General features: G+C 35.2%; 1 protein-coding gene across 50 annotated transcripts in view; it reads left to right on the forward strand.

The window, feature by feature from the left end:
- RIMS2 (regulating synaptic membrane exocytosis 2) overlaps positions 1–13,270 on the forward strand; it is a 629,392-nt gene that overhangs the window by 501,877 nt on the left and 114,245 nt on the right. The gene's annotated exons all lie outside the window — the stretch shown is intronic.

Below are 13,270 nucleotides of genomic sequence, written 5' to 3' on the forward strand. Positions count from 1 at the left end.
ATTTTTATAACTTGATCTTGAAACCTACAACCATGATAGCACTATATTCATTTATTAGCTCTTAAAAGTTTTTAGTTAATACTTAAGATGTTCTATGTGAGGTCATGTCATCTATGACTAAAGGTAATTTTACTTCTTCCTTTCTGATCTGAATGCCTTTTGTTTCTTTCTCTTGTCAAATTGACCTGGCTGAAACCATCACTGCAATATTAAATAGAAATTCTCATGGAATGTTTTTAAAAGAAAAGGCCATGTAGAATTACACATTAGCTCTAAAAGCATTTCTGAGGGCATTGTCTCCTGTGCCACTCATCCATTTTAGAATAGTCTGTGTAAAACTTTAAAATTTTGAGTAGCTGTCTTTAAGAATAGATGTATCTGTTTCACTGAAAAAGAATATAGCCCATTGTGTGTTTTCTTTATCTAGTCTATCAGGAAGATCAAGTTCATGGCCAGAGATATGATAATTCTAATCAGTTTCTTGAACTATATTGTACTAAAATCATTACCTATAATAACTGACATTTTTACTTTTCCTCTTTTTTGAGACTCTGCTTCCTTATATCTGTTTTATTACAAATTGTGTTATACAACTTTGTTCTAAAAAACTGTCTCAAATTGTATATGCTGCTAAATCATAACAGCTTTCATATTACGTCTAACCTTTCAACCTTTAGAATTCAACCCCATTACATTCTCTTCTTGAAATGTTTTTTCCTCTGCACTCTTGTGATTGTACACTCCTTTAGGTTTCTATCCATCTTTCTGATCACTTCTGTCTTCTTTGGGAGCATTCTCTTTGCCCCTTGATAATTTCCAGAATCCAATACTAGGCCATCTTTCCTTTGCGTGTTCCATCTTGATGGTGCTTTCTCTTCCATGACTTTCAGTAGCATCTGTGTATTGATGGCTTCCAAATCTGTATTTCCAACCCAGGTCTCTTTCTTATTCATCTGTCAGATCTGTTCAGTCCTCTTCTGGCCATCTTCTTATCTGTCTTGGGGATGTACCAAACTAGTGTGTATAATTAAATTCATCATACCTCTCACAGAAGAGGAGAGCACATTTAGTAACCCACTCCCCATTTTGTTCTCTCTTGGTATGTGGCAGCAGCATCCTCACACCTGCCCCAACCAGAAACCTGAGCATCACCCTTTACTAGTCCTTCCCCTGAGCACAATTCCCTCCCTCCAGTCACCATGTCTTATTGGCCCTAAAACTTAATTATCTCAGAAGTATTCCATTTCTCCCTAACTCTATATCTACTTCCATGATCTACACTACTATCTCTTATGCAGATTAGTTTAGGAGATTAGATTAATAGGAAACTCTTATCTTTTAAAAATAATAGCTCTTAAATCTAAGCTTATTATATTAATAGCATAAAAAATGAGTAGTCAGATTCTTTGAAGTTGTTTATTTGTGAACTGTATACCTTTAAAGGATGAATTTTATGGTATGTGAATATACTTTAAAAATGGTCAGAAGGCCTCTGGAAAAAAAAAAAAGAAATCTGTGTTTCTGCTTCAGTAAATATTATGAGTATAGTGGTGATAAAATGCAGGTGATACTTTGTTTAGGATTAAGTTTGTCAAGCATGTCTTGTTTTCTATTCCAATACTCCTTAAAAGCTACTTTTCAATAAAATCTTCATCTCTCTGTGTTTTAAATTCTTGTATGTATTTTTACTATCACTAGAGTCCTGAAGATGAATGAAATACAGGTTTATTCTCAAGAAAAGGTGATAATTTTCTTTTTCCTTTTTTTTTTTTTGCAGCCTCAAATTTATCCTTTTCACATAAACTTAGTTGTTAGCCTAAAACTCTGGAATAATTCTCCCCTCTCTGTGTCCATCTCTCTCTGTTTCTGTATCTATCTCTAGATAGATACACAGATAAATTCCTCAGTTAATAAGTAAATAAGCTATTCTCCTAAAAATTTAGGAAAATTTCCATGTGTGGGAATCTGAGCATGCTGTGACTTCCCAGTCTCTGTTTTAGGTCACCAAAAGGGAGAAATCTGAGATTTGAACATGTATGTGATCTGAAGAGAAAGGGCATTTGAAGATAGGAAAGGCACTGGTACCAGAGTGAGAACCTGGAGATGGAGGAGGGGTTTGGTTCAGAAGCATAGGTGGACTCTGGGTTGGCTCAAACCAGAAAAAAAGACAGATAATAAAATAGATCAGTTATTGGACAGGGAGTTGGGAAGTTGATTGTCACTGCCTGTTGGCCCTAATGTTCTCAAACACATAAGAAGCGAGAGTATAAGAGTTTGGAAGTTGAATTTGATATTTAATTTGAAGATTTGGAATAATCACTGAAGAAAACAGGAGAAAGTAGCTTACAAAAGACAAATTTAAAAGTTGATGAATAGTTCTGCAGATCTAGAGGGTTGGAGACCAGCAATTTCAAGAGACACCCACGTGGGAGAGTAGTGTGATCTTTTCTAGCAGCGCTGAGCCCATCCAAGTGTGGAAACACAATTCAGATTGTAGCATTTGTGGAGGAGTGGGAGTTTTGATGGATAGAGTTGTTGGGAAAATAGCAGTTGAAAGCAACTGAGGGTGCTTGTGTAAATGTCAGTGTTAGACAAGGAGGAGGAAAAGTCCATATGGGAACTTAGAGACTAGGAAAATATAGAGAAAATCCAAGAATTGGAAAGCTAGGTCTTGTAGTCAAAAAGGAAGTTTAGGGTGTTGGGCAGGTAGAGCCTGTTGTTCAAACGTAAGATCTTGTGGTAGAGCTATTTTCACTAGTTAACAAATTCTAAGACATAAGCATTTGGAGCAAGTAGGACAGTGGGTGAAAAGAATAAAAGTGAGGGTAATGAGATATGTGACTTTTGGAATTACAAAGCAATTTGATAGGTCTGCTTAATGAATACTTATGTTTGATATGGTTATGAGAATTTAGGAACTGAAAAGAAAACTAAGCCAGCTCAAAAACTTCAGTGAATGAGTCAGTGACCACGAGGTCATCAGATGACAGAAAGGGAAAAAAATGGTTGGTATATGTCAGCATGGCCAGAAGTCAAAGAAAAGAAAGTTTAACAAAGAAGTTTAACTTTTAAATAAAGTAGAAGAGAAATATATTTTTTAAGTAGCCAGTAGATAGAAATATGACAACCTATGAAGAAGCATAAGTATTTTTCACTAGAGAAGATTTCAGGGGAAGCAGAGTGCTAAAGAAAGCACCAGATTTTCGTTAAGATGGTAACAAAAAGGGTTGGGAACAAGTGGTAAAGGTATAGGTTTGTAACAGTACCACCTGGCTTTTGCTTTGTTGCTGATGTCACCATATTTTCAGAGTGGTCTTCACAGCTAACTCATAAGAGTTATATTCAATATCACATCTCAGTACTTTGATACGAAATTGGAGATCTGTGTTAATTAAAATTTACTCCCACATCTTACGTAAATTTTAAGAGGTACACAATTTAATTGACTTTGTAGTATATAATCATTTTTAGCAATTTCTGTTAATTTGTATTTCTGTAGTGACTGGTTACTCTATCCTATTGTCACATGGGAAATCTTATTTAGAGATACTTACCCAGATTCATTTTTACTGATGAATTAATTTCATTCTGGTTAGAATAGCAATTTAGGGTTCTATACGTTTAAAATGTTCATTAGCATTCATTTACATATTGAACTTTTGTTGTCTGGCATCACCACTGTTGATTATAGGTAAATAATGTTTATATAGACTTGTCTGCTGTAATGGATACAACTCATTTTTCTTTCTAACAGTTTTAACTTTATTTCTAACATATTATCCCAACAGGCTGTATGTTAGAGAGTAAAATAAATTTAGTGTGAAAGTAGAGAAATAATTAAATTGGAATGAGTTTTACCACACAAAATAATAGCATTAGAAAAGACTGCTGCAGTAGTGTCTGTCATATTCAATATTTATTTTTACAAGCCAAAAAGGACAATTAATCCACAATTGTTATTATAAACTAAATGCAAAATTCTAACCAGTGACTCCTAATATAACTACAGATATACTTCAGGATGAACAATTTTAACATATAGAAGTTTTATTTTTATAGAATAACAAAAGTAAGATCAAGTTTGAAGTCGAAGGATTCCCATGTTGAGTGTTACTGTTACATGCCAATTTATTAGTATGGAGTGGAACTGTATAGTAAGTCTTCATTTCAGATTCTGATTCTCTGTATAGAAAGGGTGAATCTAATCTTAAGGAAGCAAAATTCAAAAAAAGAAAATCCACAAACACCTGGCCTGAGACTTTAGAACCTTAATGACAAAATTTGAATCTTTAATATTTAGTGTTGTCTTGACTTCAGCTTTTCACTCTTACCCTTAGCCTTCTCTTTAGAGGCTCTTGCTTTAATCCCTTTGTGTGTATGCTCACATTGCTTCTGATGTCTGAAGAGCAGTTTCTTTCTTTCCATTTCTGAGTAAAGTACCTGCTCATCCTTTAACACCCAAATCAAGTACAGATTCACCCAAGAGACACCATCTCTCCTCTTCCTTCATGATTTATCTAATATTCTTTTACAGTAACAGTTTCTCTTGGGTGCACATTTTCTTGCCCTGTGATATATTTAATTATGTACCCACATAATCTACCATTGTTGACCATTACTTAGCCCTTTAAGGATATGTATTTATTATTTTCATCTTTTTGCTGTCTTCTCAAAATCTACAATCCCTCACACATAGTGGGCACTCAATAAAAATTTGAGGATGAATGTATGAATAAGTGATATCGTAGTAAAGCAGTGACAGTTTTGAGGTGTGAAGAGCTGCTATCACAGTGCTTCTGGCATGTTCAGTATCCGACATGCTCGTCTCTCTTTGACAAAAATGACCAAGAAGTCACTTTTTTTCCTCAGTGGAAAGAAACTTACTTCTTTCAGAAATCAGTGGAGTTTTTTTACTTCGGAGGAGTTTGTTTCATGACACATGTGTATTCTAGTTTGAAAAGATTTAGTTGGTGGGTTGGTTTACTGATTTGCTATATGATGAATGAGAATCATTATTTTATATATATGGTTCAGTTCAGTTCAGTCACTCAGTTATATCCGACTCTTTGCATCCCCGTGGACTGCAGCACGCCAGGCTTCCCTGTCCATCACCAGCTCCCAGAGCTTACTCAAACTCCTGCCCACAGAGTCGGTGATGGCATCCAACCATCTCACCCCCTGTTGTCCCTTTCTCCTCCCACCTTCAGTCTTTCCCAGCATCAGGGTCTTTTCCAATAAGTCGGTTCTTCGCATCAGGTGGCCGAAGTATTGGAGTTTCGGCTTCAATATCAGTCCTCCCAATGAACATTCAGGACTGATTTCCTTTAGGATGGACTGGTTGGATCTCCTTGCAGTCTTCTCCAACACCACAGTTCAAAAGCATCAATTCTTCGGTGCTCAGCTTTCTTTAGAGCCCAACTCTCACATCCATACATGACTACTGGAAAAACCATAACTTTGACTAGATGGACCTTTGTCCACAAAGTAATGTCTCTGCTTTTTAATATGCTGTCTAGATTGGTCATAACTTTCCTTCCAAGGAGCAAGCGTTTTTTTAATTTCATGACTGTATTCACCATCTGCAGTGATTTTGGAGCCCAAGAAAATAGAGTCTCTCACTGTTTCCATTGTTTCCCCATCTATTTGCCATGAAGTGATGGCACCAGATGCCATGATCTTAGTTTTCTGAACGTTGAGCTTTAAGCCAACTTTTTCACTCTCCTCTTTCATTTTCATCAAGAGGCTCTTTAGTTCTTCACTTTCTGCCATAAGGGTGGTGTCATCTGCATATCTGAGGTTATTGCTATTTCTCCCGGCAGTCTTGATTCCAGCTTGTGCTTCCTCCAGCCCGGATAGCCTTTCCCTTCTCCAAGGGATCTTCCCAACCCAGGACTCAAACTCAGGTCTCTCGCATTGCAGGCAGATCCTTTACCAGCTGAGCCACCAGGGAATCCCTTTTATATATACAAATCCTGTATAAAGTCTAACAAGAATGGGAGAAAACAGACATGAAAAGAAAATAAAAGCATTCATTAGGTAGTATTTAAAGATTAGAAAAACTTATACCAATTTAATGTGTCCCAAAAGAATAGTGTCAAGTGAATTCTAAAATCCTGCTGAAAGGTGCAAAGATGAGAGAAATGACTATCATCTGGGGATTGCAAAAATAAGAAACTTGTAAATTAGCCTTCTGAGACTTTCTATCAAAATAATTTGAATGAATGATACGTAGCACTAAATACTGAAGTTATCTAAAGGCAACTACATATTTTCAGAACACTAAGAGTTAACCAACTTAATTTTACTATTTCTGCTTATCATGGAGTATGAGTGCACATTCCGTGGTGCACCTGTCATGTGCAGAGACTTAGCCTTCCAGTCTGGCACATTGGGGATTCAGATGGCTTGCTTTCCAAAGTTGTGAATAAGAACTTGGTGCCATGTTACACTGACTCACAGTAAGCGTAATATCACTTATTGCCATCCAGAATTTACTTTTGGTATTATAATAAGTAATAATAAAGTCCTCCAAAAATATACATGAGAGACAATATAGAATGATGGTTAAAACTTAGCTCTTTATTCCAACAAAACTGGATTGAATCCTAGTTCTGCCAGTTCCTAACAATATAAACTTGGGCAAGAAAAAAACACTTTCTTCACCCATATACTGGGGGTAATAATAATAATATTCTTGCAGAATTGCCATCAAAATTCAATGGAATTATGTCCTTAAAGCTTTTGACACCATTCCTGGCACATGACAAGAAGTTGTTACATAATAGGGGTTGAAAAAGAAAAGGATAAGAGATGAAAAGTAAGTTTATAAAATCTTTTTTTAGCTTTTAGATCTGCATATTTCATAGCAACTTTCCTATAACACTTTGCCAGATGACAATTCAAAATAAAGTAGATGCTTCTTATGCTTTGTACAAGAGAAAATAATTTCTGAAATATAAAAAAGATTTTATTATAATTTCACAGAGTAATGTAGTAGATAGTCTAGAAAATTTTTATGAGCTATGTTTCATAGTTTGACCTTTAATGGTCTTGGAATTTAAATGATTTTATTCCTTAAATTGTCTTCATTTATTCAGCACATATTTTTGAACACCTTCTGTACACCAGTTGTTGTTCAGTCCCTAAGTCGTGTCTGACTCTTTGTGACTCTATGGACTGCAACACGCCAGGCTCCCCTGTCCTTCATCATCTCCCAGAGTTTGCTCAAATTCATATCCATTGAGTCAGTGATGCTATCTAACCATCGCATCCTCTGCTGCCCCCTTCTCTTTTTGCCTTCAATCTTTCCCACCATCAGGGTCTTTTCCAATGAGTCTTCACATCAAGTGGCCAAAGTATTGGAGCTTTAGCTTCAGCATCAGTCCTTCCAATGAATATTCTGGGTTGATTTCCTTTAAGAATGACTGGAGTTTGATCTCCTTGCTGTCCAAGACACTAAAGAGTCTTCTCCAGCACCACAATTCAAAAGCATCAATTCTTTGGTACTCAGCCTTCTTTATGGTCCAACTCTCACATCCATACATGACTACTGAAAAAACCATAGCTTTAACTATACAGATGTTTGTCAGCAAAATGATGTCTCTGCTTTTTAATATGCTGTCTAGGTTTGTCATAGCTTTCCTACCATGGATTAAGCATTTTTTAATTTTGTGACTGCAGTCACCATCTGCAGTGATTTTGGAGACCAAGAAAAGAAAATCTGTCACTGCTTCTACTTTTCCCCTTTCTATTTTCCATGAAGTGAAGGGACTGGATGCCATGATCTTAATTTTTTTCATGCTGAGAATCAGGCCAGCTTTTTCACTCTCCTTTTTCACACTCATCAAGAGGCTCTTTAGTTCCTGTTCATTTTCTGCCCTTAGAGTGGTATCATCTGCATCTCTATCTTGGATTCTGTGCTAAAATACTGAATAACAAGACCTGATCCCTTCCCTCAAAGAGTTAGAGAAATAAATTAATGATTACAATGTAGAGTAAAAGTGTAAAAAGTAATTTTAATATGTGGTTTGATAATACTTCCCTTTAGTAAAACATTTAGAATAAGTGAACTGAGGCAGAAAGTGACAAGTGACTCTTTTCAACATTATCCAAGATAAGCAAACAGTCTCAGGAGAAAATCCACAGTTTCTTTTTTTAAACTAATTAATTAATTTTTATTTTACTTTTAATTTTTTATTGGAAGATAATTGGTTTACAATACTGTGCTGGTTTCTGCCATACATCAACATGAGTCAGCCACAGGTATACTTATGTCTCCTCCATTTTGAACCTCCCTCGCATCTCCTGCCCCACCCCATCCCAGCTCTCTAGGTCGTCACAGAGCAGTGGGTTGAGCTCCCTGTGTCACACAGCAGATTCCCTTGGCTATCTGTTTTGCATATGATAATGCATATGTTTCCATGCTACTCTCTCAATTTATCCCACCTAGCCCTCCCGCACTATGTCCACGAGTCTGTTCTCTATGCCTGCATCTCCGTTGCTGCCCTGCAAATAGGTTCATCAGTACCATCTTTCTAGATTCCATACACATGTGTTAGTATACAATATTTGTCTTTCTCTTTGTGACTTACTTCACTCTGTATAATATGGCAGCCCACTCCAGTACTCTTGCCTGGAAAATCCCATGGATGGAGGAGCCTGGTAGGCTGTAGTCCATGGGATCGCTCAGAGTCGGACACGACTGAGCGACTTTACTTTCACTTTTCACTTACATGCATTGGAGAAGGAAATGGCAACCCACTTCAGTGTTCTTGCCTGGAGAATCCCAGGGATGGGGGAGCCTGGTGGGCTACCGTCTATGGGGTCGCACAGAGTCAGACACGACTGAAGCGACTTAGCAGCATAATAGGCTCTAGGCTCATAAACCTCATTAGAACTGACTCAAATGTGTTCTTTTTTTTTTTTTAATGTGTTCTTTTTTAAAGCTGAGTAACATCCCATTGTATATATGTACCACAATTTCCCTATCTATTCATCTGTCAATGGGCATCTAGTTAATAAGCAAAATAATAGCATGTTATGTGGACTTGTCTATAATACTATAAAGCCCTTAACAGATACAAAAGGAAGTTCTGTAATAGATTTTAAGTGTGCAAGAGTGGAGCTAATTATAGAATACTAAATAAGTATAAATAAATGATATTGCCAATGTGAAAAACTGTATTTTGTATATTTTATAAATGACTAGATTAAAGGGAAAGTAAATTACTGCAATTGCTAGAAATTGAAGAGTTAAATCCTAAAAATGGTTTTTAATAAAAGCAGCTCTTTAAAATGCAGAATTAAATAAGTATTCTTGATTGCTTTAGGGTTCATGTGGAATACAGTGAGCTAGGCTGAATTTGATACTTGTAGTAATTTTTGGAATTTAGGAGATACTATTTAATTTACCTGGCTACCCAGGTGGCGCTAGTGGTAAAGAACCTTCCAGCCAACGCAGGAGACAGAGATTCTAGTTGTATCCCTGGAGGGGATCCCCTGGAAGAGGGCATGGCAACCCACTCCAGTATTCTTGCTTGGAGAAATTCATGGACAGAGGAGCCTGGTGGGCTACAGGTCATGGAGTCTCAAAGAATCAGACATGACTAAGTGACTTAGCACATACATTTAATTTACCATGAAAGAAAATGGTTTCAATTTTGATTTTAACTCTGATCAAATGTGTGTCTAAAACAAAATGTGCATGGCATATTTCTTATTATTTATATAGATAGATAAGATTTCTTTAAAAAAAAGACTAATCTTTCTAACAGGTATAAACCTGGTCTACCTGGTCTAATAGGTATAAACAGGGATCATAATATACATTTCAGATTTACTTTTTAAATGATAAAGACCTTTTCTTAATCACTCTAAGTATAATAAAGTATTGCATGAACTTGGAATTAACTCAGTTAATTCAATAACTGAGTAACATCAATAACTATGCTTTGGTAATCTGTTCTCAGCTTTGCCTTCTTTCTTGCTTTGTCTTTTTTTTGATCTAGTAACTCAGCTATTTATTTACACAAGTTTAATTCAGCTTCATCCAAAATTCATCACACTGTAATATTAATGTTTAAATTATACAAATGATATATGTGAGCATACAGTGTCTAAGTTGGCATATTTTCTATATTTCATGGATATAATCTAATATCTTCAAACAAGTTTACAGTTTTAGGGTACTGGAACTTTAATTTTTTCTAGGAATATACACTTTTGAAAGAAAATTTATCTCTGAGAACTTCCAGAGAGTAACTATGAGCAAAATAATATTTACATTTTCTATTAATTGGTTATGTGGAATATTATCTTCTGCTTTAATCAACAAAACCCAGTACTTAAGATAAGTTTTGGGGAAATTTTGTCATCTATTTTATACTGAATTCTGAAATTTATATATAGTGTTATCAAATTTCTGGCTCCATGCAGGCTGTCTAATGTCTATACATATTTAAATATCTAAATGTTTAATTTAAGGGAATTCTTGCATTATTGAATTAATTTCCTACTGGGACATTTGTATTATGACTACAGATTGTTTAGAATCATATCAAGAGCACAGTAGAAATGGATTGCAGTTCTGTACAGAATATGCTAATTACATATATATATATGTAATATATATGTATATATAGCAGTTAAACTGCTTGGCAAAGTACACTTTACCTATAAGTTTGGAGAGTAAAATTTTCAAGTAAGTTCTAAATGCCCCAGTGTTCACTTATTCATTAGAGTAAGATTATCTAAATGTTAATTGTAAAAAATTATTTTTAAGTTAACAATTGTGGTATGTTATTCATTTTTATTTTCTTATAAATTTGATTTCTCAGTGTTCTCTCTGAAACATAATTTATAATACAAATAAAGCACGTCTGTTCCGGCAGTCAGTTTCTACGTGATTGATGTCTGCATCAAGGGCTCCCAGTTTGAAGCTGAGTAAGGGCAACTTAACCATTCCTGCCTGTCACATTGCTTCAGTCTTTCTCAAAATAAAACTGGTGACTGAAAAATTACAGTGAATTAGAGTCCGCTAAAGTGGCACACTGGTATCTTTTGCTTAAACAGCAAAAGCCAATGCATATATGGACAGATATTTTGATTGAGACTGATATTCTGTCATGTTTAGTAAAAGACTAGCTTGGGACTCATTTTTACTTAAACATAGTAAAGCACTTAACAAATGTGAAGCCCATTGTGATAAGGAGAGTTAGTGAGATTAATCTTGATAGTTGGGGCGAGACTGTTTGCTGCGGTTGGGGTTTCTATCCAGGAGCGCACGGAGTTGCAGGGTCCGCTTCCCTGAAGCCGGTGGTGACGGAGGGGTGATCTTACCCCCCAGCGCAGGGAGCACGGGGAAACCTCAGTACTCACAGATTTAGTAACTATGACTGTTGGAAGCAAAGTTGGGAAGTTTAAAGGGTTAGTATTTTTTAACAGATGGAGAGTAAAAGATTTTCAAACTTTTGAATTATTAACAGTAAGGCATGAAATTGGCTTGAAGCTAATTGGAGAGTGGATTTGCATATTTCTGTTTAGATTCACACATATAGTCTGTCAAAAGAAAATAAGAAACAATCCAGTTATTGTCACTGAAATAAATATTAACTTCATGTTTAACTTTAGTTTTTAAAGCTATAGTGATAAAAATAAGGCATTAAGTATACCACTTTCAGATTATTTTAACCTATTTCCTCTGCAGACATTTAAATTTCCTGTGGTCTCAGACAGTAAATTTCCTATTACCCTATATAATTCCTGAATAGTGTAGTTAACGATCAAAAAATTACTCTTTTCCTTTCAGGATGCCAAGAAACATGAATCTAAAGGAAGTTTCTTGTACTGCTGAGTAAAGAAAAGAAAATATTATTTACCAAATGACACTTATATTTTGATACCTTAATTTTCAATTTGTTAAGGCCTTTGCATTGTTGTCACATTATTTTTGTATAATGTTATCTCACAAGAATGTTCAATGAATTAGAGTGAATTAGAATGACATTTTTAAGCAAAGAAAAGATTGTATTTGAATATAGGAGTGACTAGATTTTTGCCATCTGAAAAAATACATTTAATTAGCTTTTATAAAATGTTTATTTTATAATGCTAACCTTCATTCAACTGTGTATTTCTTTTATAAAAATTTTTATTTATTTATTTATTTATTTATTTATTTTTGGCTGCGCTGGGCCTTTGTTGCTGCATGCAGGCTTTCTCTAGTTGCGGTGAGCAGTGGCTACTCTTGGTTGCCGTTTGTGGGCTTCTTATTGCAGTGGCTTCTCTCTCTGTGGAGCATGGGCTCTAGGTGCATGGGCTTCAGTAGTTGCAGCACATGGGCTCAGTAGTTGTGATGCGTGGGCTTAATTGCCCCGTGGCACATGGGATCTTCTCAGACCAGGGATCGAACCAGTGTCCCCTGCATTGGCAGGCGATTCTTAACCACTGGACCACCAGGGAAGCTCCTGAGTATTTCTTGATTTTACTTAATGTAGGATCATAGGAAATGAAGGGGCCTTATGATGTTTCAATGACTCTAAAAAGTTTTTATTGTAATTTTTATAAGCAATAATTTTGAAAAAATCTGAGTCACAAAAAAATCATCCCTGTCCTACAGATTAGTGAGGAATGCCACCCAGATCATTCTACTTGGGCAACATTGCTCCTATTTAAAAAATAAAAACCTCTAGAAATAAAACTTTACTCTAGTTTTAGAATAGTGTTTTATAACTGAAGAATATGACAGGTATTATTTACACTAAATTTCTTATTATGGGAATGAAAGAGGACAGTAAACTGAGACATAATATTGCTAATTTTTTTAAAAAAATGTTTGATATGCAAACTAGATCTTTCTGTCATTTCTTAAATACATTTCATATAGGAATACTATATAGCCAAATGTAAAGCACTGGTATATTACCAAAAAAATTGCATATGGTGGTTAACTTTTTTTTAAACCAGTTTTAATATATAGGTCTAAGGTTTCTTCATAGTAACTTAAAATTATTTTCAAAGCTCAAAATTTAAATGGTCAAATATTAAAAGCATTCTGTGGTTAAAATTATTTTAACTCCAGGAAAATAAGAAAATAGTAAGGTCAAAAATTTAATAAGACACAGAATACATAAAGTAAAATTAGCTAATTTTCAAATAAAATATTTATACATAAATACATGAAAAAAAATTCCAAAGTTGATTTTTCTTTTTGTGTGAAATTATCAACTAAATTGGGCTTCCTTGGTGGCTCAGTCTGTGAAGAATTCACCTG

The sequence above is a fragment of the Giraffa tippelskirchi genome, chromosome 6 (genome assembly GCF_054371585.1).
Source record: "Giraffa tippelskirchi isolate mGirTip1 chromosome 6, T2T-mGirTip1v1.2.pri, whole genome shotgun sequence".
NCBI classification, from domain to species: Eukaryota; Metazoa; Chordata; class Mammalia; order Artiodactyla; family Giraffidae; genus Giraffa; species Giraffa tippelskirchi.